This window comes from Anas acuta, chromosome 1 (genome assembly GCF_963932015.1).
Source record: "Anas acuta chromosome 1, bAnaAcu1.1, whole genome shotgun sequence".
NCBI lineage: Eukaryota > Metazoa > Chordata > Aves > Anseriformes > Anatidae > Anas > Anas acuta.
The window spans coordinates 118,736,729-118,757,815 of record NC_088979.1 but is presented as its reverse complement, the minus strand read 5'-3'; the positions used below and the strand labels follow the sequence as shown (position 1 = coordinate 118,757,815).

Below are 21,087 nucleotides of genomic sequence, written 5' to 3'. Positions count from 1 at the left end.
CGGTGTTTGTTTCAGCGAAGAGAATAAAACTGAAGCCCACATGACCCTCTCATACTCTCCCCAAATAGCAATAACACTTTTCCTTATTTTTTTTTTTTTCCAGAGTTGTAGGAATATTGGCTCACACGTTCTCATTGCTTTGTGAGCAGGTTGACGCTCTCCCCATTTTACAGTTTGGGAAACAATGGCTGGACTCAAGGTTATCCGAGTCCAGAGAAACTGTTAGAGTCAGATTACGCTGCTGGAGTGACCCATGTTCAGGCCACTCCAACACGTCCCCAAATAATATTTTACAAGCATGAGCCATCTGTGTGTGATGAGATCAGACGTAAGGAAGTCTGTAGTTGCCAAGAGAATTTGAGTGAGCAGAATTGTACAACTACAAAGAAATCCTACTGCATCAACAAAGGAAGCTAAGAGAAATATTCCCACTGAGCTCTTTCAGACTGTTTTAATTGGACCATTTGTTCTTGCAATATTTTAAGGGTTCATTCTTCCTTTTGCACATCTAATTAGTACTGACAGTATTGCAAGTTCCGTGTTCATTATGAGTAGCCTCCAAAACGGATAGTCCCATATTTTGGAAAAGAGCAAGGTATTTTTTCTGCTGTGCCTCCCTGTGCACCTGTAGGGGAAGCCAGCCTTTTTGACCTGGCTGCATCACAACTTCCTCCCCCTCACGAACCCCCACAAAGGTTCCCCAGACAAAACTCCCCCAGAACTCTCTGTCAGCTCCTGACCACAAAGTACTTGCTGCGTGTGGACCTCAGAGGTAGGATGGGCTCATTACTTATGTCATCCTGCTTTTATTTGTTTTATGGAGTACTTCACAAAAGCAAATAAATGCAAAGGGTAGGCTTTTCAAAAGCTCTCAGCATCAGTCTAGCTCTTCTCTCTTTGAAGACAACGGGGACTTGACTTGACTGGAGATGGAATTAAGCCAACACTGAGCATTTTCAACAACTCCAGTCATCGCATCTCCCCAGAGAATTTATGATCTAACAAAAAGGATTAATTGATTAGCGCTCAAGTTGACCAATGGATATGAATCTTTTGCTTTCGAGAACAACTCTGATTTTGGAACAAAAGTCTCCTGAGTTTTTGTTTTGGTTACTACGGGTTAAGTTCTGTTAGGGTTTCTCCCAGTTTGTTTTATTAGAAAATGGTATTTATTTGACTGCGGTATGCTACCTAAAATTGCTATAATTTGTTTCTTTATTTCCGTAAACATTGGTGTGTTTATTTTGGATGGGTGGTTAGTTAAAAAAAAATCATAAAAACATATTGGTTACCTCTGATATCTCATTTTCTCTTGTAATCACTGTATGTAGTTTTTCTATAGCACTGATTAAAAAAAAAAAGTTGGGGAGGAGAGACATTAGAATCTATTTTCAGGATGGCATATCAGACCACACGCACTTATGGGGTAGAGTAGATTTGTTATTTTGGGCAGTACTGTGGAACTTATGAGAAGCTTTCTTTTTTTATACAAAGTTAGTTCAGAGTAGATTAAAGTTTATTTCAAACTCAGCATATTTGACCTCAAGCATCATAAGAGTCATGTAGAATTGGCTCATGCTATTAAATTCCTACAGTGAACTCCATAATAATGATTAATTTCTTTCATAAACTCTCTTCATAATTAATACAGGTTTCATTGTGGGCACTGCTATTCTCATATTGATTATCTCCACAATTTAGATTGGACTCTTAAAATGATGTCTTTGTTTACTCTGATGACCAGACATTTATTTTATTTGGATAACTCTCATCATTTGCAAACTGAACTGGGGATATTGCTACCATAGAAATTACAAATATTTCAGAGCCGTTTCTTGCAAGAGCAGGGATAATTTTTTGGCACGTGAGATTAATAATACTTTGGTGTTCTCTGATGCCTCTCATCTGAGAATGTGAGTTCTTTATGAACATCAATTAATTAAGCTTTAAGACACCCTCCTGAAATGGGGAAGCATTAGTAACCTCTTGCACTGATGGATAAACTCAGATTTAGAGACATCAACTGACTTAGTCAAAGTCACCTGGCAAATTATCGTGAATATAACCCAGTTTGTTGACTACCAGTGTTTCTGTTGTGAGGAGTTTCTTTCTCCTGGCATGATAATTTTTGACATGGCATAGTTGCTTTTGGCAAAATATGCTTTTTAAAAAGTTATAATGACACAAGATGTTTTAGCTGCCTGAAGAAGTATGCGCCTTTCTTGGTGTTTGTTTCTTCTCAAAAATAATTCATTTTCAGGATTCTCTCATAAGCTGCGGTTAATATCAATAAACTTTTCAGACTTTGATGATCTCCTTTGGAAAAGGGGTGTCTTCACGATTCTGGGCAACTACAGGAGAAGCAGTTTAAGGGCAAAAAAGCAGAAAATAATGAATGATGAGATTGAGAGATATGAGCATATTGAGGGAAAAGAGCCACAAACCAGATTTTGCAGCATCACAGCGCACACTTTATACAACGCTGTGCAACAGGTGAACCTTCCTCTTGGTCTCTCCTGTGTCTTAACGACATAAGTCCACCTCATCACTATATTTAAAAGCACTTGGGCACAGCTCCAGTCCTCAGAGAGCTCAGTGATGGGGACAGTATATCTTGCGTGGGTGTGTTGCCTGGGCTCTACAGGGTCCTGAGCCCCTTGGCGCTTGCTGAGCTCTCCTTGTTTTGTTAACTTCAGAGAAAAGTTGCAACGGGTGGCAGAAGGCAATCTCCAGAAGGCCTGGGAGAGGAGCAGGAATTCCAGTTTTTGAGCTGAATTCAGCCGTCCTGCTGCTGCCAAACCTCTGAGCAGGGAGGGGGAGATGTGGATGTAAGAAGCAGCACGTATATCAGTATCAGCGCGTGCAGTCCAACGGCCCCCGTGCCTGAGGACAGCGAGTGCAACTAAGGACAACGTGGAATTTATAAGAGTACCTCACATGTTGAGATGCTTTATAGTCCCCCCTGTGAATAGCCTAGCAAAAACCATATGTGAAATATAAATACACTGGGACTTAAAAACAGAGCTGTATTCCAGCCTTTTAAGTTAATTTTATAACATGCAGCATCCGAGGGCTTAATGTGTGTTGTATGCGGTGCTAGCCGACTAGCGCGGGACTTAATAAAAGCAGTATGTACTGGAGACACCAGAGGGGCTGGTGGAAGACGGGGGAAGAAGATGGTGGAAATATCACATTTTAGGGAAAGAAAGAATCCAGTTTAAACCAACTGGCTGCTTGTTTCCTTCAGTCAAAATGCAACAATGAACTCCTGTTGTCATGCTGAGTCAGTTGGCAGTGACTCATTTTATCAGTCTCAAAATTGTCCGGCATTTCATCAGAACTGGATTACACAATGGGTTTTTCCTTTTCCCCCTCTTTTTTTTTTTTTTTCCCAATACACTTGTAATATTAATAGGCACATAAATCATCTGATGTTAACATGTTTCCTCATTAACTTTTACTTTTTTAATTATAAAATTAGTAATCATGCAACTTCCCGAGGAGGGAAATACAGTAATCCCATATCTGACTTGAAATTATAAAGTGCAAACTTTCTTGGTTGTGCCCTTCTCTCAGTTAAAAATAAGTTAAAGCCTTTTGTTACTTTCCACAGGATATTGGCATAGCTAACATATGCTCACAATTGTTCGGCCGAGGTATGTGTTCTCTATTGGGTGTGGAGAGAAAATTTGTATGTGGCAACAGCAGCCAACATATCAGGGTTGATTTTTCTCCTCAGCATGACTTCTTTTGGCTATTTCTGCAAAAGCCTCTTGGAGAAAACACTCCCATGTAGTATTTTATTTGCTCAAACATTGCACATGTGATGTGATTTATTTTGTGGGCATATTTAATCCTTAAGCACAAAAAGACCCGTTATCTAAAGTACAAAGAGTGTGATTCCCTAATTAAAACTGAAGAACGTGCTCCTGGACTGCATAGTCTGTGAAAAAGTTTGGTCTAGGAGGTTTTACATCAAATTCTGCATACCAGATCCTTTCATTTTAGCACCTACGATGTTCCACATTTTCAGTCAAAGCAATATGAATAAACTAAAAACGTGTAAAAAGTGATGCTGAGTTGGCTGGACAGCAACGCATCTGTTCTAAAACCCAGCATTTCTAAGTCAGCCACCTTGTCTACCATAACATCTGTATCTTCCACTCACACGATTAAATTAATTGTGCTCAGGCAAATCCGCTTTGTATTTGTAGGTTTGGGGCAAAAATACGGACCTGCATTTTTTAATCTTAGAAGATTTGAGATATCTGGAATATGTTCCGTTCCTGCCCCAACCTCTGCATCCTATTTTGTGTTTAATCCCATCCATCTGTGTTTGGAATCCATCCTGGTGGCTATCAAATGGAAAGCTTCCAAGCGTCTTTGAATAGTTTTTTAATTTTGTTCTTCAGTGGTTCTAGTTCTTTGTTGTTAATTAGATCAAACCACATTTCCACTGAGGCTGTAACGGTAGTGTCATCAGCCTGTAATCTGTCAAGTCCCTCTGAAACCTGCTTCAACTGCTTTTGCAAATTTAGTACCTCTCTGTAAAGTTCCTCGCGGAGGAAAACGTTTGCTATTTTTTGCCAAAAAGTCCTTCTGGTTCTCACTGCCGATTTCAGTGTACTTGTTGATGCAAATGTAGATAGAGGTGCATGTTCCTGAGAGCAACATGAAGTGTCACTGGAAACCAAGGACATCGGTCTTCCTTTTTCACTCAACTTAGCCAGGCTGTGAGCGATTGTGGAGCAATTTTTGTCCATAGGCTCTACAGTACAGTTTTGGGAAAGTTTGGTTACTGCCTCGTAACTCAGTGTGGTTGAAATACAGCACTGAGCAGCCACATAGCAGCAGAAGAGTTGTTTTAAACATTCTTGTTTCAACTTTGTTTTTGCTGCCTAACCAAAAAGTAAAGCCATCTTTCTCATGTTGTTCTAGTTGGTCTCAGATGGTATCTTTGGTAACATTGCACCAATATTTGTGTTTTTCATTTCAATCCAGAACTGATAGCAGCAAACGAGGACATACATTTCATTGTCTGCATGCTTGTGGCCATCAGGAGGTCATTTGTCATGGTCAGCCAGCTATCCTGCAATAATGTCACTGTTCAATGGTGTTCCTTCCTTCCTTCCCTTTTCTTTCTTTTCTTTCTTTTCTTTCTTTTCTTTCTTTTCTTTCTTTTCTTTCTTTTCTTTCTTTTCTTTCTTTTCTTTCTTTTCTTTCTTTTCTTTCTTTTCTTTCTTTTCTTTCTTTTCTTTCTTTTCTTTCTTTCTTTTCTCCCTGTTTCTTCACTTGGAGTGTCTTCTAGTGGACAGCTAAAATTAGGAGTCTTTAAAAGAAATGTTTCAATCATTGCTATCAATTGCTCCTTTTGTGTTCTATGGAAGGCAATATCATTAAGATAAAAGAAGGTTGCATCTGTCTTGCTAAGTAGAGCTTTTCTTTATAGCATAATCAACTAGTAAGCTCATTTTGGGGTCTTCAAGACACAAAGGTGTCTAATGTTGAAGAGCATCTAGGAGGTTTGGAACAGATTTAAATTGTCATTGCAGCTACGTTTAATAATGATAATGCTAGCACTAAAAACATCTCACTTTCAGGATCATCAAACTCATCAGAGTTCTGCTTCATTAGTTTCACTTAAAAGAACATCTCATCGTAAAGGATCTGCAGAAGTGAATTGTCTGCGCTTTTTGAAATGGATGCGAATTCATCCCATCTTCTTGAAAACAATTTTTGATAGTGGCTGCAGTATACTGTCAAAGAATTATCTCAGGTTTTGTATTACTTTGGTACATGCACACCGTTGTTTCCTGTTGCTTTAACTTCAACTTTAAGAGAAGTCAAATAAATGATTTTTTCCTATGTGTTTTAGCCATTACGCTCCAGTTTTTAACACTGGTATCTTTAACATTAACTGTAGAACACGAAGCCCACTCTCTGGATTTAATAGTTGGGATTGAAAACCTGGGTGAGATAGCTAGCTATCCTTAGAACCTTGTTATAGAATACTCTGACGACTTAATGGCAGTTTTTAGATCCTAAAAATATCAGAAGATCATGTTCAAAACCGGACCCATTTATTACTTTCTTTTTAGTATCTGATGACAAATGACTCCATCAACCAGCCACATCTCTCTCATCAGGCCCTGATAGCGTTGCTTATTCCCCATGTGGTTAGGCTAAAGTGAACACTTTTTGCTGTCTTTTACAAGGGACAAAAATCATAGCACTTTTACCACTTCCCTATTAAGTTTAAGAATGTTTACATTTTTCATTTGCAGATTGAAATTAGAGCCTAACGTTTCAAGCATTGTGTGTTTCTCTTCTGTGTTATTTTCATGTAAGCATTTCTAAGTGGCAGATCCCAAGCAGTCAGCACTAATAGAAAAATGCTACCGGATTGTTCCTGCACCTGACATCGTACATATAGGTATCATGACTCATGGACTCTTGGCCAAACTCGATAGAAGCAGCAGCAGCAAAATGTAATAACATTTCCCTTGAGACCATTGTGTGGTGCTTGAGGAGTGTTCTGCTGTAACTTGTGTTGTCTGCGTTTTCAGCGCTCCTCTACAGTTCGTGCTCTTGAAAAATTAGATGCAGGCCTGGTATCTTGGGGCAAATAAATTTCTGCTTTTGAGACCATCTGTAGATTTGTCTATTGGGGCTCTGTCTCATCCATCAAACCTACCTCTGTGAGTTTTGCTGTTTAAATCAGAGAGGGCAAAAGGAGCACCTCTCTAGAAGCAAGTGTTCCTCAGATGCTTTCAGTTGCTGAAAAGAGAGAAATATGCTAATTTACCAGTACCACACACTTTGTGCTGTTTTTGTCCGTATTTGTCATTGGCATATTTGGTGGTCCTGTATAGCTTACTATTTTCTTCCTTTCCCTTTCCCTTTCCCTTTCCCTTTCCCTTTCCCTTTCCCTTTCCCTTTCCCTTTCCCTTTCCCTTTCCCTTTCCCTTTCCCTTTCCCTTTCCCTTTCCCTTTCCCTTTCCCTTTCCCTTTCCCTTTCCTTTTCCTTTTCCCTTTCTATCTCTTCCTCTCCTTCTTCACTTCTTTTTCTTTTTTTTTTCTTTTTCTTTTTTTCTTTTTCTTTTTTTTAATTTTTTTTCTTTTTCTTTCTCTTTTTCTTTCTCTTTTTTTTTCTTTTTCTTTTTCTTTTTCTTTTTCTTTTTCTTTTTCTTTTTCTTTTTCTTTTTCTTTTTCTTTTTCTTTTTCTTTTTCTTTTTCTTTTTCTTTTTCTTTTTCTTTTTCTTTTCCTTTTCCTTTTCCTTTTCCTTTTCCTTTTCCTTTTCCTTTTCCTTTTTTTTTTCTTTTTCTTTTTCTTTTTCTTTTTCTTTTTCTTTTTCTTTTTCTTTTTCTTTTTCTTTTTCTTTTTCTTTTTCTTTTTCTTTTTCTTTTTCTTTTTCTTTTTCTTTTTCTTTTTCTTCTTCTTCTTCTTCTTCTTCTTCTTCTTCTTCTTCTTCTTCTTTTTCTTTTTCTTTTTTCTTTTTTCTTTTTCTTTCATTTTCCATTTCCTTTTCCTTTTTTTTTTAACTCTCTCTATTGGCTGCAAAGTAGTATGCACCTACATGCCAGTGTTGTCTTCTCTGTGCAATCTCAGACACAGCACTGTAGAATGAAAGCCCACCTGTCAGTTGCACAAGTAACACTCCATGTAATTGGTTATTGACATTTTCTCAAAGACAGGTACACATACCACCTTCTGAATGAGAAGAGCTCCTGAGATACTGTGGGGAGTCCCAAGCAGCTTTCTGGGGGTTGAGAGTCTGGCCAGAGTAGGAGAATATAACAGTGTGGCATGGTCTGCTTTTCATCTACCAAGTACTACTCCCTTCCTTGTCCCCACACAGACGGTCCTAGCTCCAGGACTCGACGCAGAAATTCCTGGGTTCTGATCTAGCCTCGAGTGAACACGAGACAATTGAGTACCGAAAGGAGCTAAGTTGGCAGGAGAGCGTGTGCAGGTGTCTGAAGTATAAAGCTATGCACAGAGGAGCAGGATTAAGGCTACAAAGCAACAAAGCATTTTAACTGTAGTTTTGGTGACTACATACCAAATTAACAACTCTTTCCAGACACGCACAGATACCTATGGTATGCTGACAGTTTCCAGCTGTAGGAAACCCATTTTTAGCCCAAGCAATGTTTTTGGAGCTGAAAGGGCTTCAGCTGGAACTCAAAACCATGAAGGTAAGGGTGGTCATGCCTACTGCAACATGGGAATGCTTTCTGATCATTGAATTGTGACAACGGAGGAGCTCAAGTTACAATGTTTTACTCCCAACTTTTATAGACTGCATTTGTTACAATTTTCAGCACCCTTCCCACTCTTTAATCTATACTTCAGTTAGATGTTAGGAAACAAATTGGAAATACCTTCCTTTACTCTTGTAGGGAGGTTTTATTATACCCCTTAAGGGGAATGAAATAACTTTCTGCACTTTTCCCTTATTTTATTCCCCATTTTGCCTGTCTGTTCCTTGATGGCTTTCACTCTTCGATCAATTCCATCAATTTTAATTGGAATTTTTTTCCTGTCTTCTCTTGTGATAAAAAGATATTTTCATGTAATCTGTTTCTTCGGGCCCAATGGTAAAAGGGCTGTCTTTGGGAATTCGGACATCTATTTTCCATTAAAATGAATGGAATATAGTGTTAGTATCTTGCAGGGATTTGAACACCTTTGAGCTATTGTGAAGCAAATGTTCATGTTCCTCTGAAAGGAAACCCTTGCTGGTGATGAGGATGGATAATCTTGAGCTTTGAGACCTGTGGATAGTGCTGGGAGCCTGTAAGTCAACTTTTTGGTTTCATTTGTCTTGTGCGTAACTTTTCTTTTCTCAGAGGAGTAGTCTGTAAAGTGATCCTAAAGAATTAACTACATCATTAAGTACCTAACATCAAAAACACATCGACATTGTTATGTTGTGGCTTCTCCAGAAAATGGTGTAATTTCTGTCCTCCTTATTTTGAAGCAGAGGTCAGATTGAGCTGACTTCTGGCAGTATGGTAAACTGGTGCTTTTTTTCCCCGGTGGTTTACTTCCTGTGCTCCAAAATTACAGCTTTAATTTAGGAGCTGAAAAGCTTGTAGCCTGCCTGGCTGTGAGGTTCTAATTAAAGATTGCACTAGATGTGAGCTGACACTTGGTTATTTGCAGTCAGCTTCCTAATACAAGAAGTCTCGGATGTTTGAAGCCGTGTTGGCTTTGAAAACTATTGACAGTCATTTAAATGATAACATTATTTATTATTCTAGTGTTTTTCAAGAAGTAAGGCAGGAAAAGAAATTAGATGATTCTGTTATGCACCTTGTGCATTGTCGTCACACTTTGATACTTCGAGCCCAGAGCAGTGTCTGGATTGAAACAGCAGGTTGGGAGACAAATACCCCATCAATTCTGTTTATTATAACTGTGTCTATTTTTCTCATACCAGTTTTTAAACTGAATGACCATCAACACTAGATGTGTGCTTGAGCGGGATGTGGTACCTGAGGAGCCAGCCCCAGTTCTGATGACTGAGGATGTGTGTTGCACCAGGTAGCTCTCAACAGGGCGCTCCCAGCTGTCCCCCTTCCCCAAAAACCTGTATCTGATAACCCCTCCTGAATTTCTGTGGTGTGTCACAGCTTTACTATCTGAATCTCTATGAATTCCAGACTGAAACTCTGCTTTTCCTACTCAGTTGGATGGATGCGTGATGTATAGTTTGATATTCCATCTGGTATTTCTCTCAGATGTGATTTTTCATTCTTCTTTGGTGTTTGCCCCACAAATGGTCCACTGAAGCTAGCTGAAACTTTCATGTAACTGTAGTGGTAGAGAATTTGTTTCTGAAATAGAAATCTTTAAGGTTTACTGACATTTATGATTCTCACATCTGCGATGTTATCATGGTATGGTAAAAACAAATGTTGATTCATTTCAAGACCACAACAGGGAGTGCTTAAAGTCATATTTGCATTCTGATTCTTACTGATTTTTTGTTGGCTTCGGGACAGCTGAACAAATGGAACAGTGGGACAGCAAAGTACCAGTTTATACAAAGTTATCCTAATCCCAACCTCTGTTTATTTTGTTGGTGCTTTCTTGTTGTTGTTGTTGCATACTATCAAACGGTTTCACAACGTGACCTCTGATTTTGAAACAAAACAAATTAAATGTTAGTTAGTACTGATTAGTGGAATATTAACATTGATTCTTTATTTACTCAAAAATCAGGAAATTAAAGTTCCCCTGGCAAACTTAATTATGTGTAATTGCACAGATATTACAATGGGGATCTCATTACATGATCATAGACTGTCTTGGTAGCAATACCAAATATTATAGTCCTTGCTAATAATTGCAAAGAAAGTTAGAGAAAAGGAGCCCTTTGACCATAAGATAATATCTAACTCAAGCTCTTCACAAAACCTGACTGAAGGTTAGCATTGAAGTTGGTACACTTCATTTCCATTATATTATTTTGAAAATATTTTGTCACCTTGTTCTGTGTGCTCTAGTTCTGTAATGAAAGACCCTTTTGTTCAAATACAGGTAAAATAAAAGAGTTGTTTGCCTATAGGATACTTAATTTCATTTCTGTTGGGTTGACAGGCTTACACCACTAACAACCTCACCAGATCTTCCAATTTTTGATAGGTCTGATTGAAAGAAAGGCTCTTATCTCTGTTCATGTGTAAGTAACACCTGAGGCTTAATTTTAGTTAATGCAACTTTTTGCTTGTAATTCCTCTGTCTTTAAATAATAATAAAAAAATATTTTCCATCCAAAATTAATTTCAATTAGTATTAAAAAAAAAAAAAAAAAAGAAAGAAATGTACCTTGAAATGTATCCTTTCATAGAGCTGAACAAAGTCTGTTCTGATTATCCAAAAATATTCTTTCCTAGGCTAAAACTGATGGACTAATTGTAACCAATTTTTTTTTTTTTTAAGTGAATTTACCTTATATAAAATAAAATAATATCCAGACCAGGACATTCCTTTTCTCTGTTACATCTAGTACATCTAGGGTTTTTTATCCCTCAAGAACATCTTGGACTAAAACTTCAAAGGCAATGAATACTAAATCCTGCCCACCTGCTCACAAAAATAATCCCAATGAGGTAGTCTGTAGATCACAGATAATCAAGTTGTGTCAAAGGGAAACTTTTACGCTGAAGACTGATGTTATTAGCCCTGGTGAAATGGGAGAATCCTTTCTAATGTCTCCCCTGCTTTTGGTACAAAAGTCACCAGTCAAGTCTTGGAGTTGATTTCTTGGACTAAAAAGGACAAAGCTTTGTTTGATGTTTTACTCATTTCCATTTTCTTTTGCTCCGTGGTCTCTGTAGTATTTAGCTTGCCTAGGGAGAACAGAAACAGAATCAGGAACTTCTGTATACACTCCCCATGTCAGAGTCAGTTACCCTAAACACCCCTGAAGGCCATGAACCTGGTACTTTCTATTGTCTGGATGTGGGATTTTAGGGGCATATATCCAGAATTCTTAAGCATGGTGGCTTAGCAGGCATTTGGGCTGTCTGAATCTGGGTCCTAGGGTAAATTTTGTGCTGAGCTCCTCGAAAGTGTGATAAAGCCAAAACCCTGTGAGTCCATCATTTTCCATAACTTACAATTCCAGTCTGCTTGGTAAATGCATTGGTTTCCCTTTGCCATGGAATACATGGAGGAAGATCTTATATAGGAACTTTCAAACAATGCCTATATTTGAGGACAAAAATCCTACATAAGCTGCAGGAATTTTGTGGTGAAGTGTTAGATAAGTAATGGCACTTAGCATTGCTCCTTTCAAAACTTACAGCATTATTGTACCTATGATTTTTTGGTGTTGGTCATACAGCGCTAGCTTTAAGAAAGTAAATAAGTTTCTAGTTTTCATAATGGTGCAAAAAAAAAAATAAATAAATACTTGGGAGTGCAATAGAGATTAAAAATAATAAACCCATACCTTTTAAGACAACTGCTTAACTTTTAGGGCCTACTTGAGAGTTTTGAATGTTTCAAGTTTCAATATTATCTGTCTCTTTTCTGTGTGTTCCATCCACTTTATTTATAGTCAATCAAAAAAAAGTTAAAGCATGGAATTTCTTTTTGTCCACCTAATACATACAAATTTATGTTTTTTTCTTTTTCCTTTTTTTCCTAGAAGTGGCTCTTTATTTGAGGGCAATAATCGCATATGCAATATTTTAAACAGGATGATAATTACATCTTTGAGGGGTACCATCTCTGAAAATGCTGACATAAATATTTTCCAGGTAGAAGGGATTCATGTTGATAAGCTTGTGCAAATACACTCAATTCACAAGCGTCCAAAACATTGGTAGCGATACTTACAATTTTCCTCAACTAGATCATCTTCATGCAAAATAAAGTCTGCGCATCTGATCTGATGTGACAAGCACTAGAATTTCAGAAGTATGTGGTGTGTGTTTTTTTTTCCTTTCCTTTTTTTTTTTTTTTCCTACTATATAAAGAGGGTAAAAGTGAACTGATGACCACCTAGAGCTTCAGCATTTTCGCTGTGGTTCATGTCATAACCACATGACTGCCTGTAATTATTATGACAGAAATCAAATCCTTCTGCATGCTCCCTAACTTTCTGGGACAAAAATAGAAATCTTTGATAGTCATTCTAGTTATCCAGTAGAAGAGAGTGATGGATGTGCATCCTGGCTTGTTTGTTACTATAATTCCTTTCAGATGGCAAAACTAATTTTTATTACTTGTTGATCAGTTTCTAAAGGATTTCCATAAGTAAATCATCAAATTTCTCATCCTTTAAATGCTGACTGAACTGCAATATGATTCTTTATAATCAAATTATAGGCAACCTTTGGGAAGCATGTAGTTATATAATAGAGGGTGTGCCATACAATGCAGTAGGCTATGTAACAAGATCCGATTCCATTGTAACTCCACAGCTTGGATGAGGGCCTTACACATTAGCTCAACAGCTAAATTGGTCACAAATTGCCTGCTGATGCAAATAAAGGTAATATCCCAATGCTCTGTAAATGGAGAGGATGAACACAGATGTAGCCAATGCCATCTACTTAGCTACAGGTTGTTTTGTGTTAAATAATTACAACACATTCTGTATATTTAAGAGGTAAAGTTCACACAGAAACATGCCAAGTGTGTGTGCATGTGTGCATAATGGAGAAATTAGGAGAGGCCATGTGGGAGCTTGAGGTTTTTTTTTTGTTTTCAGTTCTTGAACTCCAAAAAGGAATGGTGCTATGATATCAGTCTTCTCGACTGTGCTTTATTACGACTCTCAGCCCTTGTAGATGATGATTGATGATAGGAATGATGATGATACACACCAGTATTGATGGGTATAGATAACAAGGGATTGGCTATGGTGGGGCAAAATTTCTTCCATCACAGATACCTCACTGTCACAGCTCACTGATGTAGCAGCAGTACTGTTGCATCTGGCATGGAAAACGCCACTTTGCATCTTTTGTGCAAGGTGGCTTAAGTGCTGTAAGGGAACAGCCACTGTGCAAAGCATTCCTTGACCAAAGTGCTGATATTGTCATCAGAAAAGAAAGTGAGCTTTTATGGTACATGGTACTTATGACTGGGAGGCAGATTTTCACAAATCCATTGAAGTGGTTGGAGACATCTCATCTTTGCATCTGATCTATTATTCACAACATTCCTGGATTCAAAATTAAAAATAAGTAAATAAATAAATAGAAAAGACAGTTCGGGTTCAGCAAGTGTGCCCCAGTCTTGCCAATCAATTGGACTGTCTGAGATCCTGATCTATAGAGGCAGCACAGCCTGAACTCCTGGTCAGGAAAGCCTAACATCCCAATCCCACTTCTACTCTCAATCAAGTGGTTAACTCTTTCCACTTAGTTTTTACTGTCTGTGAAATGGAAATGACAGTGCCTGTTTACCAAATGAAATTGTGAGATTTGTTTTTTTTAATATGTATGTGCAGCAGAATGGATCAAAGCTGCTAAATTAAAAGAAAATATTACTGATTTGGAGGTCTGGCAGTAAGTAATGACTGCTGAGATGGGGCAACAGTTGCGATTCTTTGTGTATTGAAAGACACCAGGAGTACAATGTATTTTTTCCTTCTGTCCCCATCATCTTCACCAGTAAATCTGCAGATGTAAAGAGCATCTGTGTGGTTCTTCTACATTTTTGTTGACCCCCACTGATGTAAATCAAACACACTGTCCTCCTGTTATCCTCAGGTTTAGAAAAACCTATTTTAATCACTTCATACAGGTATCTAATTTGAATCAGCCTGCCAAGCTGCAGGGCTCTTGTGCCTTTTTAATTGGCATCTTTCTCATTACATTTGAACAAAGTTGCAGAGACACCGCAGGACATGAATAGAGACAACTGAATCACCGTTCCTGTTGGGCTGGCAACATGACGGTATGATATACCAGGGGAGTCTAGGAGATCTGAGTATGTGGTGAAGGGGACTAAGTGGAAGTAATCAAGTTCAGACACGTTGCCGAGTGTTTCTAGGTCCTGACGGTATTATCTGAAAGAGAACAGCGACAGAAATTTGCCTGAATTTTTTAACATCAGCGTGGTATCCGTATGCTAAGCCTCAGCATCATTTTGCTTGTTGCAATGCATGGGACAAGATGCACTTGGGATCAGCTGAACAACTGCTCTGTAAGGTCTGTAAGGTCTGTGAGGACCTTACAGCAGGGTTCTGAGCTGCTGTTTCTCATCCAGCTGGAAACAATATAGCAAAATAGTGTTTTAACCCATCACAATGATGGGCAGGATACCCAACCAGCCCATGGAGTCAGTCCTATTTAAATTTCTTTAGAAGTTGAGCATCACCTGATATATAGCTGCTAAAAGGTCAAAGTCTTTTAAATGAGGTCAGTCATATCCTCAGATATTGTTATAGGATGCAGGGACTCCTCTTCCAGTTGCGGTTGCCTGCAAAATACGTCTAAACTCACTACGTTGGTGAGCCTGGGAACATGAAAAGGAGAGGAGAGAGCAGAGCAGCACAGAGTATGTTATTTGGCACCAAAGCGCATTCCTTCCCTCTCAGTCTGTCATCCAGAATCTTGTCATGTGCAACAAAGACTTGCACAGCCGTACCAGTTCTGGTGGACACTTTTTGTGTGGTTTAGGTAGGATGACTGATGTATAAGACAACAGAGAATCAAACCATTGATGGTTCGTATCCATACAGAAAGGCTCACAGGTGAAGAACCAGCTGTGCAGATTGCAACTTGAGAGATTTATTATTGAGGTCAGATAGATACTTGGATTTTATAAAGGTTATGGCTAATTGCATTCATTTCTGATTAAGGGCCAAAACTAGCTTATATTGGGATCTGCTTAATATTTGTTTTCACACAATCTTGGAGAATGACATACAGCCAAACCCTGCACTACTCTGAATGTGCTTTGCTTCAGGTGTCATTTGAGGTTTGGTTCTCAGTGTCTCCAGATCTGGGTGGAATCAGGTTCAGTTTTAGGGTCCTTACTGAGATTCAGACTTTCTGAGAATATGAGTAAATTTACCCTGTGATCCCTGTGATCCTGGTTTAGATATTTGTATAAAATTTTGAGAAAGTTACAGGAAGTAAGGCTCTAGATGCCTCCCAACTTAAAGTTTTTGGATCTGGATCAAGGGCAAATCTGAACATCGTTCAAACTTACATGGTTCCAAATTAGTGTAACCTAAATGTCAAAATTAATTTGAAAATGTTCAGATCTGTATTTTATTGAAACTTGTTAAGTTTTGACTCTCTTCAGATTTGAATCTGTAAGGTAGGTAGGACTGAGGAGTGAATGTCAGTTTTGGGTCAAGTATGCCAGAATACTAAGAAGTTCTTATATCTGATATCCTCATTTTGGTGTAAATCTACTTTTTAAAATTGAAATTCTGAGAGTACTCATATTTAAACTGCATAGCAGTATGTAAAATCTTACGATTTTCATCAGCTGGCTTTAATACAGATCACCTTTATTATCTGTATTTTTCCCATGATATTCGCCGTCATAAAAGTCTGAGAGATGCTAGGCTGAGGTACTAGGCTGAGGAAAACAAAACACTTCATATATTTTTGGTACTATTTGCCCACGGAACTACAGTCAGGTCCATTTTACAGATGGAAAAACTGAGGCAGAGAGTGGTCATTTGGCACGTAGACGGCCATATAAAGAACCGCAGTTAGAAATAGTCTCCTAGATCACTTTCTACTTTTTTAACCTTACATACCCTTCAATAAGTTGAATATGGTCGTAAAGTCCAGAGAAGCAAATATATAATGCCTGGATTTTGCTGTATGTATTTGGAGTACTTCAACTTGTAGAGCTACCTCTATATTTTGCATTGTGCATTTTGCTAAGTATTACTGAAGGAGTTGAACTAAGTCACCTAGTAGAGCTTTTAATTCTTTGTATTTTACCCTAAGGTAAGAAAGGTCATGTTTTGATGATGAAGGCAGTCACGAAAATTAACCTTTTGAGAAAAGATTAATCTTTCTCTATTTCCTGTACAGCTGTATAGAAAATATGGTGTTTATGAGTGAAATACAGAAATGTGTAGCAGCTATCAGTGAACTAAACTAATCAAATTCACCAGTCTGTTTAATATTATGAAGACTGTGTGTGAATCGTGAACATCCAGCCAGCCACAGGGTACAAATCCACGGGTCTAGGGGGTTTACTTGTCTCTTTTAGTTGGTAGGCTGTCCCTTTTCGATCGGTACCAGTTAGGCATATATTGCCTAATAGTGAATGTGGCATAAAAATGTACTTTGGGCAGCAGGATGTTGGAATAGGCCTTTAGATCAAAACGAGATTCATTTTACTTAATTTTAGCCTGCTAAAAGCTAGCTGCCTGGCCTCATCCAGCTGTGCAGGCTCCCTCCTCTTTTTGGGGGGTGGGGGAAATGGGATGGGTGGCTTTGTGGAGGTGCCTGTCCCTCCACTGGCAACAGGGGGAGCCTACGCGACTGGTTCAGACGGGACCCTTAACTTTTCCACGGCCGTGACTTATTGGAAGCCAATTCCGAGCTAAGCACCAAGAGATTTGGGTTCTCATCGCTTTATCCACTGATTTACAGCACAGCCTTGGGAATATCACTTAACCCTTTTTTTTTTTTTTTTTTTTTTTTTTGGACCCAGTTTCTCCAACTAAAATAAAGATACCCTGCTGATAAAGTTCTCGGAGGAACCTTTGTCCGAGGATGAAATACAGGTGCAAAAGCTTGTTTTCCTGCTCTTGCTACTTTCGCGTGGCTGTGGCTGTCATTAAAATCATCAGAATTTTTGTGAGCAGCACAAGTTTGTGTGCGAGGGGAGGCAGGGCCGAGTGAAAATTATTTTAGTAGCAGCGTCGATCGTCTTCAGCCATGAGAGAATGTTGTAAAAATAAAAATCTAGTAACCACTTACGTGTGCTGGGTTTCCTGGCTTTGTTGTCTCCCTTTTGCACCTTCTTTCTGTCTGCACCCCCACCCCCACCCCGTTTTGCCCCCCCAGCCAAAAAAAAACGCAGGGAGCGGGGAGCACATTTTCCAAACCAGACCCCTATTTTAAATAACCTCGGCCTGTTTGCAACCGGGAAAAATGTTTTGTTTGGTTGTTTTCTTTTTTTTTTTTTTCTTTTCTTTTCTTTTTTTTTTTTTTTACTTGAGAGATTTATTTCCGTCCTCGTAACGCCGTGTACTATATGCATTGCACCTGTTCAGCCATAAGCACGGCACATTATTATAGCTGTAGGGGCTGGAGCCTCCCGATGCCCGTGGATTTCGGCGTGCGTGTGTTTGGGGGTGCCGGGGCCAGCAGCCCCCTTTCTCTACTCACAGCCACCTCAGCGGAGCCTTCACCTCCCCACATTTCTCCCCTATTGTTTGGGCCCCCCTTATTGTGCGGGGCCAGCTGTTTCCCTCATCCCAAGCCCCCATCCCCGGCAGAGCTGCCTTTACACCATCCCCTCCCGGTGTTTAGTGGGGCAAGGCAGCAGTGGGGGAATACGCTGGGGGGGGTCCCCGCTTTCCGGGGGTCCCCTCTCCAGGTGTCCCCTCTCCGGGAGTCCTCCCTTTGGGGGTCCTCCCTTTGGGGATCCTCTCTCTGGGGATCCTCTCTCTGGAGGTCCTCCCTCTGGGGGTCCTCTCTCTGGGGGTCCCTTCTCCAGGTGTCCCATCCCTAGGGGTCCTCTCTCCGGGGATCCCCTCACCTCTTCGGGTCCGCACACCTCTGAGTGTCCCCTCCTCTTTGGGGGTCCCCTCCTCTCTGGGGGTCCCCTCTTCTCCGGGGGATCCCCTCACCTCTTGGGGGTGTCCCCTCACCTCTGGGGGCTCCCCTCAGGCTGTCCCCACTCCGGGGGCGTGTAGCATCCCCCCCCTCCATCCCTCCATCCCTCCCTCTCTCCATCCATCCCGGTCCCCCCCGTCGGTGCCGGCCGGGGCGCGACCTGTTGCGGAGCGGCGGGGAAGGAGGGGAGGCAGCCCGGGCGGAGGGAGGGAGGGAGGGCTTTGTCTCGGCTCCCCCCTTTGCCTCCCCTGCCTCCTCCGCCGCCGCCGCCCGCTCCCTCGCTCTCGCTCTCCCTCTCCCGTCGCCGCGGCGCGGTGCGGAAGGTAGGTTGCAGCGCGTGTGGTGTACACACACCGCCCCGAGCAGGAAAATGGACCCCTTAGGGAGGCAGGCAGGCGGTAGCCGCGCACGCTGCGCGCTCCCGGGGAGGCAGCGGCTATGAGGAGGCGAGCGGAGGACGGGGGAACAAGGTAGGCCGGCCAACTTTGGGAAGGAAGCGAGCTTTTTTGGCTTTTTGGCTTTTTTTTTTTTTTTTTTTTTTTTTTTGGGGGGGGGGACACACACGCACGCACACACGCACGACACGAAGCCTCCGCTCCCCCACGAACCCGGCCAGCCTCCCCCCCCCCTCCCTCTCACCCCTCCACCACCCCGGGTTTTAATTTGGAGGTGTAAGTTTGGCAGCCCTAGCCGCTCGCTGCAAATTGGGAACATCTACAGAAGGCCTTACCCTCTATAAATATATATATATTCCCCCCCCCCCCCCCCCCCCCCATGGACTTATTGCAGGGTGTGCCCCCTTATGATTCACTTTAATCACTTTTTTTTTTTTTCTTCCTCCTCCCCCCCCCCCCCCCAATCGCGAAGGAAACAAATACGTTTGTTTTCCAACACTAGTTCCAAGTAAATCAATATCTTTCACTCTTGTACAACAGCCCTCTCCGCCTGTTTGCGGGTCCCTCTGCCTTTTTCTTTTTCTGTTTATGCAGTTCCATCTGTCCGTCCATATATCATGCCCTCCTTATTTACTGCTAAACGGGCTTTTATTACTATTTGCCGACGACTCCCGGCTGTAATGCCGGGGCTAACGGTGACTCTCGTCCTTTGTTTTGTGCCTATCTATACGCTATAAGTTTAAAGTCCATGCCTAACCATACATCCAATAATAACAGCAGAAAAGAGAAAGCAGGTTCCACTCCTTCCGACGGGATTTTTAGCCGGAGATCTCGTTGTTTGTCTGTTTTGGTGTGGGGGCGGAGGGGGTTAATTTGGGTTATCGTACGTGCACTTTATATTATTATTTTTTTTTCCCCTCTTGGGTATTTTTAACATCTATTTTTTCATTATTAGTGTTTTTCCAGTTTCCTTTCCCGGGGAGAAAGGAGACGTATAGTGCAACTTTTTTGTGTTGCTGATCGAACGTCACGTTCTGGAGGCATCACTGGGTTAATAAGAATTCAAACTTTCTAAGAGGGAGTTCGTATCCTTGGCTGCCCCCCACCCTCCCACTTTCTGCATGGTTATGCTCGCGTTTCCGTCTGTATTGGCGGGGAAGGGGGGGGGGGAGGGAAGGGAATAGATATTTTTTACAGTGGTGGCAAATTATGAAATCTATCGAGCCATTTTGTCCTGAAATAGTAACTATTTATTTACCATTTTCCCTTCCACAAACACGCTGCTTATTTGTAATTTCCAACATCGAAGCTTTTCTCCGAATTAATCTTTTCTTTTTCTTTTTTTTTTTTTATTCCTTTTTCTTTTTTTCCTGGGGAGGGATTGGCGATGCGTTTCGTAGCCCATCTAGCATTGTCGAGTTTTTTGGAGCCCAGATTTATCGTGGGTTCTAAAGGCTGCTTAAATCGATCCATTTCAAATGGTCTTTTTATCTGAGCTCCTGTCATTTCTGTTGGAGAGTAAAACTGTTACTCTGCTGGTAACAAAACAAAACACACACACACAAAAAAAAGAGAAAAGAAAAGAGACAGTCAGTGGAAGTGAGTTACATAAAATGTTCTGGAGAATCCTAAGTAATTATAGAAAATGGACGCTGATCGGTGGAGATCTCTCAGCAATAACAATCACCTTTTTTAATAGAAGGTTATTTATTTAATAGCAAGGGACGGACTTCTTAAAAAAATGCATTAGGCCTTCCTCTCAGCACAAAGAAGTCCATAATGCTTTATTCCTAACCCACCTGGGACTGCCTGGTAGATTCTCCCAAACCTTCAGATCCTTTGAAATGTTTTAATAAAATTCATTATGTTACAGCCAGCGAGAACTTTTGCTGCCAACAGGTTCGGCTTTTTTTTTTTTTCTCCTGTTGTTTTGCTTTTTTTTTTAGCTGTCCTTTAACTTGCAGCTCCCCAGTTTCAACCGAAGTGCCTCCTCGCTGAACAAACTAAGTTAATTGAAATCCAAAGCAGCAGATCTATTCACTGGCACGACAACTGCAGAAACTACTTGCTCCATTTTATTAGAAGCTTTATTCCAGAACCCGAGTGAAACTTTTCAAGGTTTTACAGAGCGCTGTGCCAAGAATTGGTGGCTCATCTCTTAGCTAGGGAATGACATTCATTGCTTTTTTCTTGCTTTTTTCTTTTCTCTCTCTCTCTCTTTTTTTTTTTTTTTTTCCCCTTCCTCCTTTTTACTCAGGCTTCTTAGCCAGCGTTTTGCCGGTAGGCTCGAGCAGTGCTCAGGGCTCCAAATGACCTGTTCCTGCAGCAAGGTGCTGCCTCTCCTCCTCTAGCTTCCACCTCCAGCTCTGACACTCAGACCTGGGCCCGGAGGGGATGCACAAGT

General features: G+C 40.6%; 1 protein-coding gene across 31 annotated transcripts in view; it reads left to right on the top strand.

Moving 5' to 3' along the window:
* The window catches only part of ZBTB20 (zinc finger and BTB domain containing 20), a 526,186-nt gene that overhangs the window by 27,277 nt on the left and 477,822 nt on the right, over positions 1-21,087 (top strand). For 29 of the 31 annotated variants that reach the window (XM_068697255.1, XM_068697518.1, XM_068697428.1 and 26 more), the window contains exon 1: positions 18,618-18,758. The exons of 1 other annotated variant lie outside the window; for it this stretch is intronic. The gene's annotated coding sequence lies outside the window, so the exon portion shown is untranslated. One more of the 31 variants, XM_068697214.1, reaches the window with a different exon arrangement.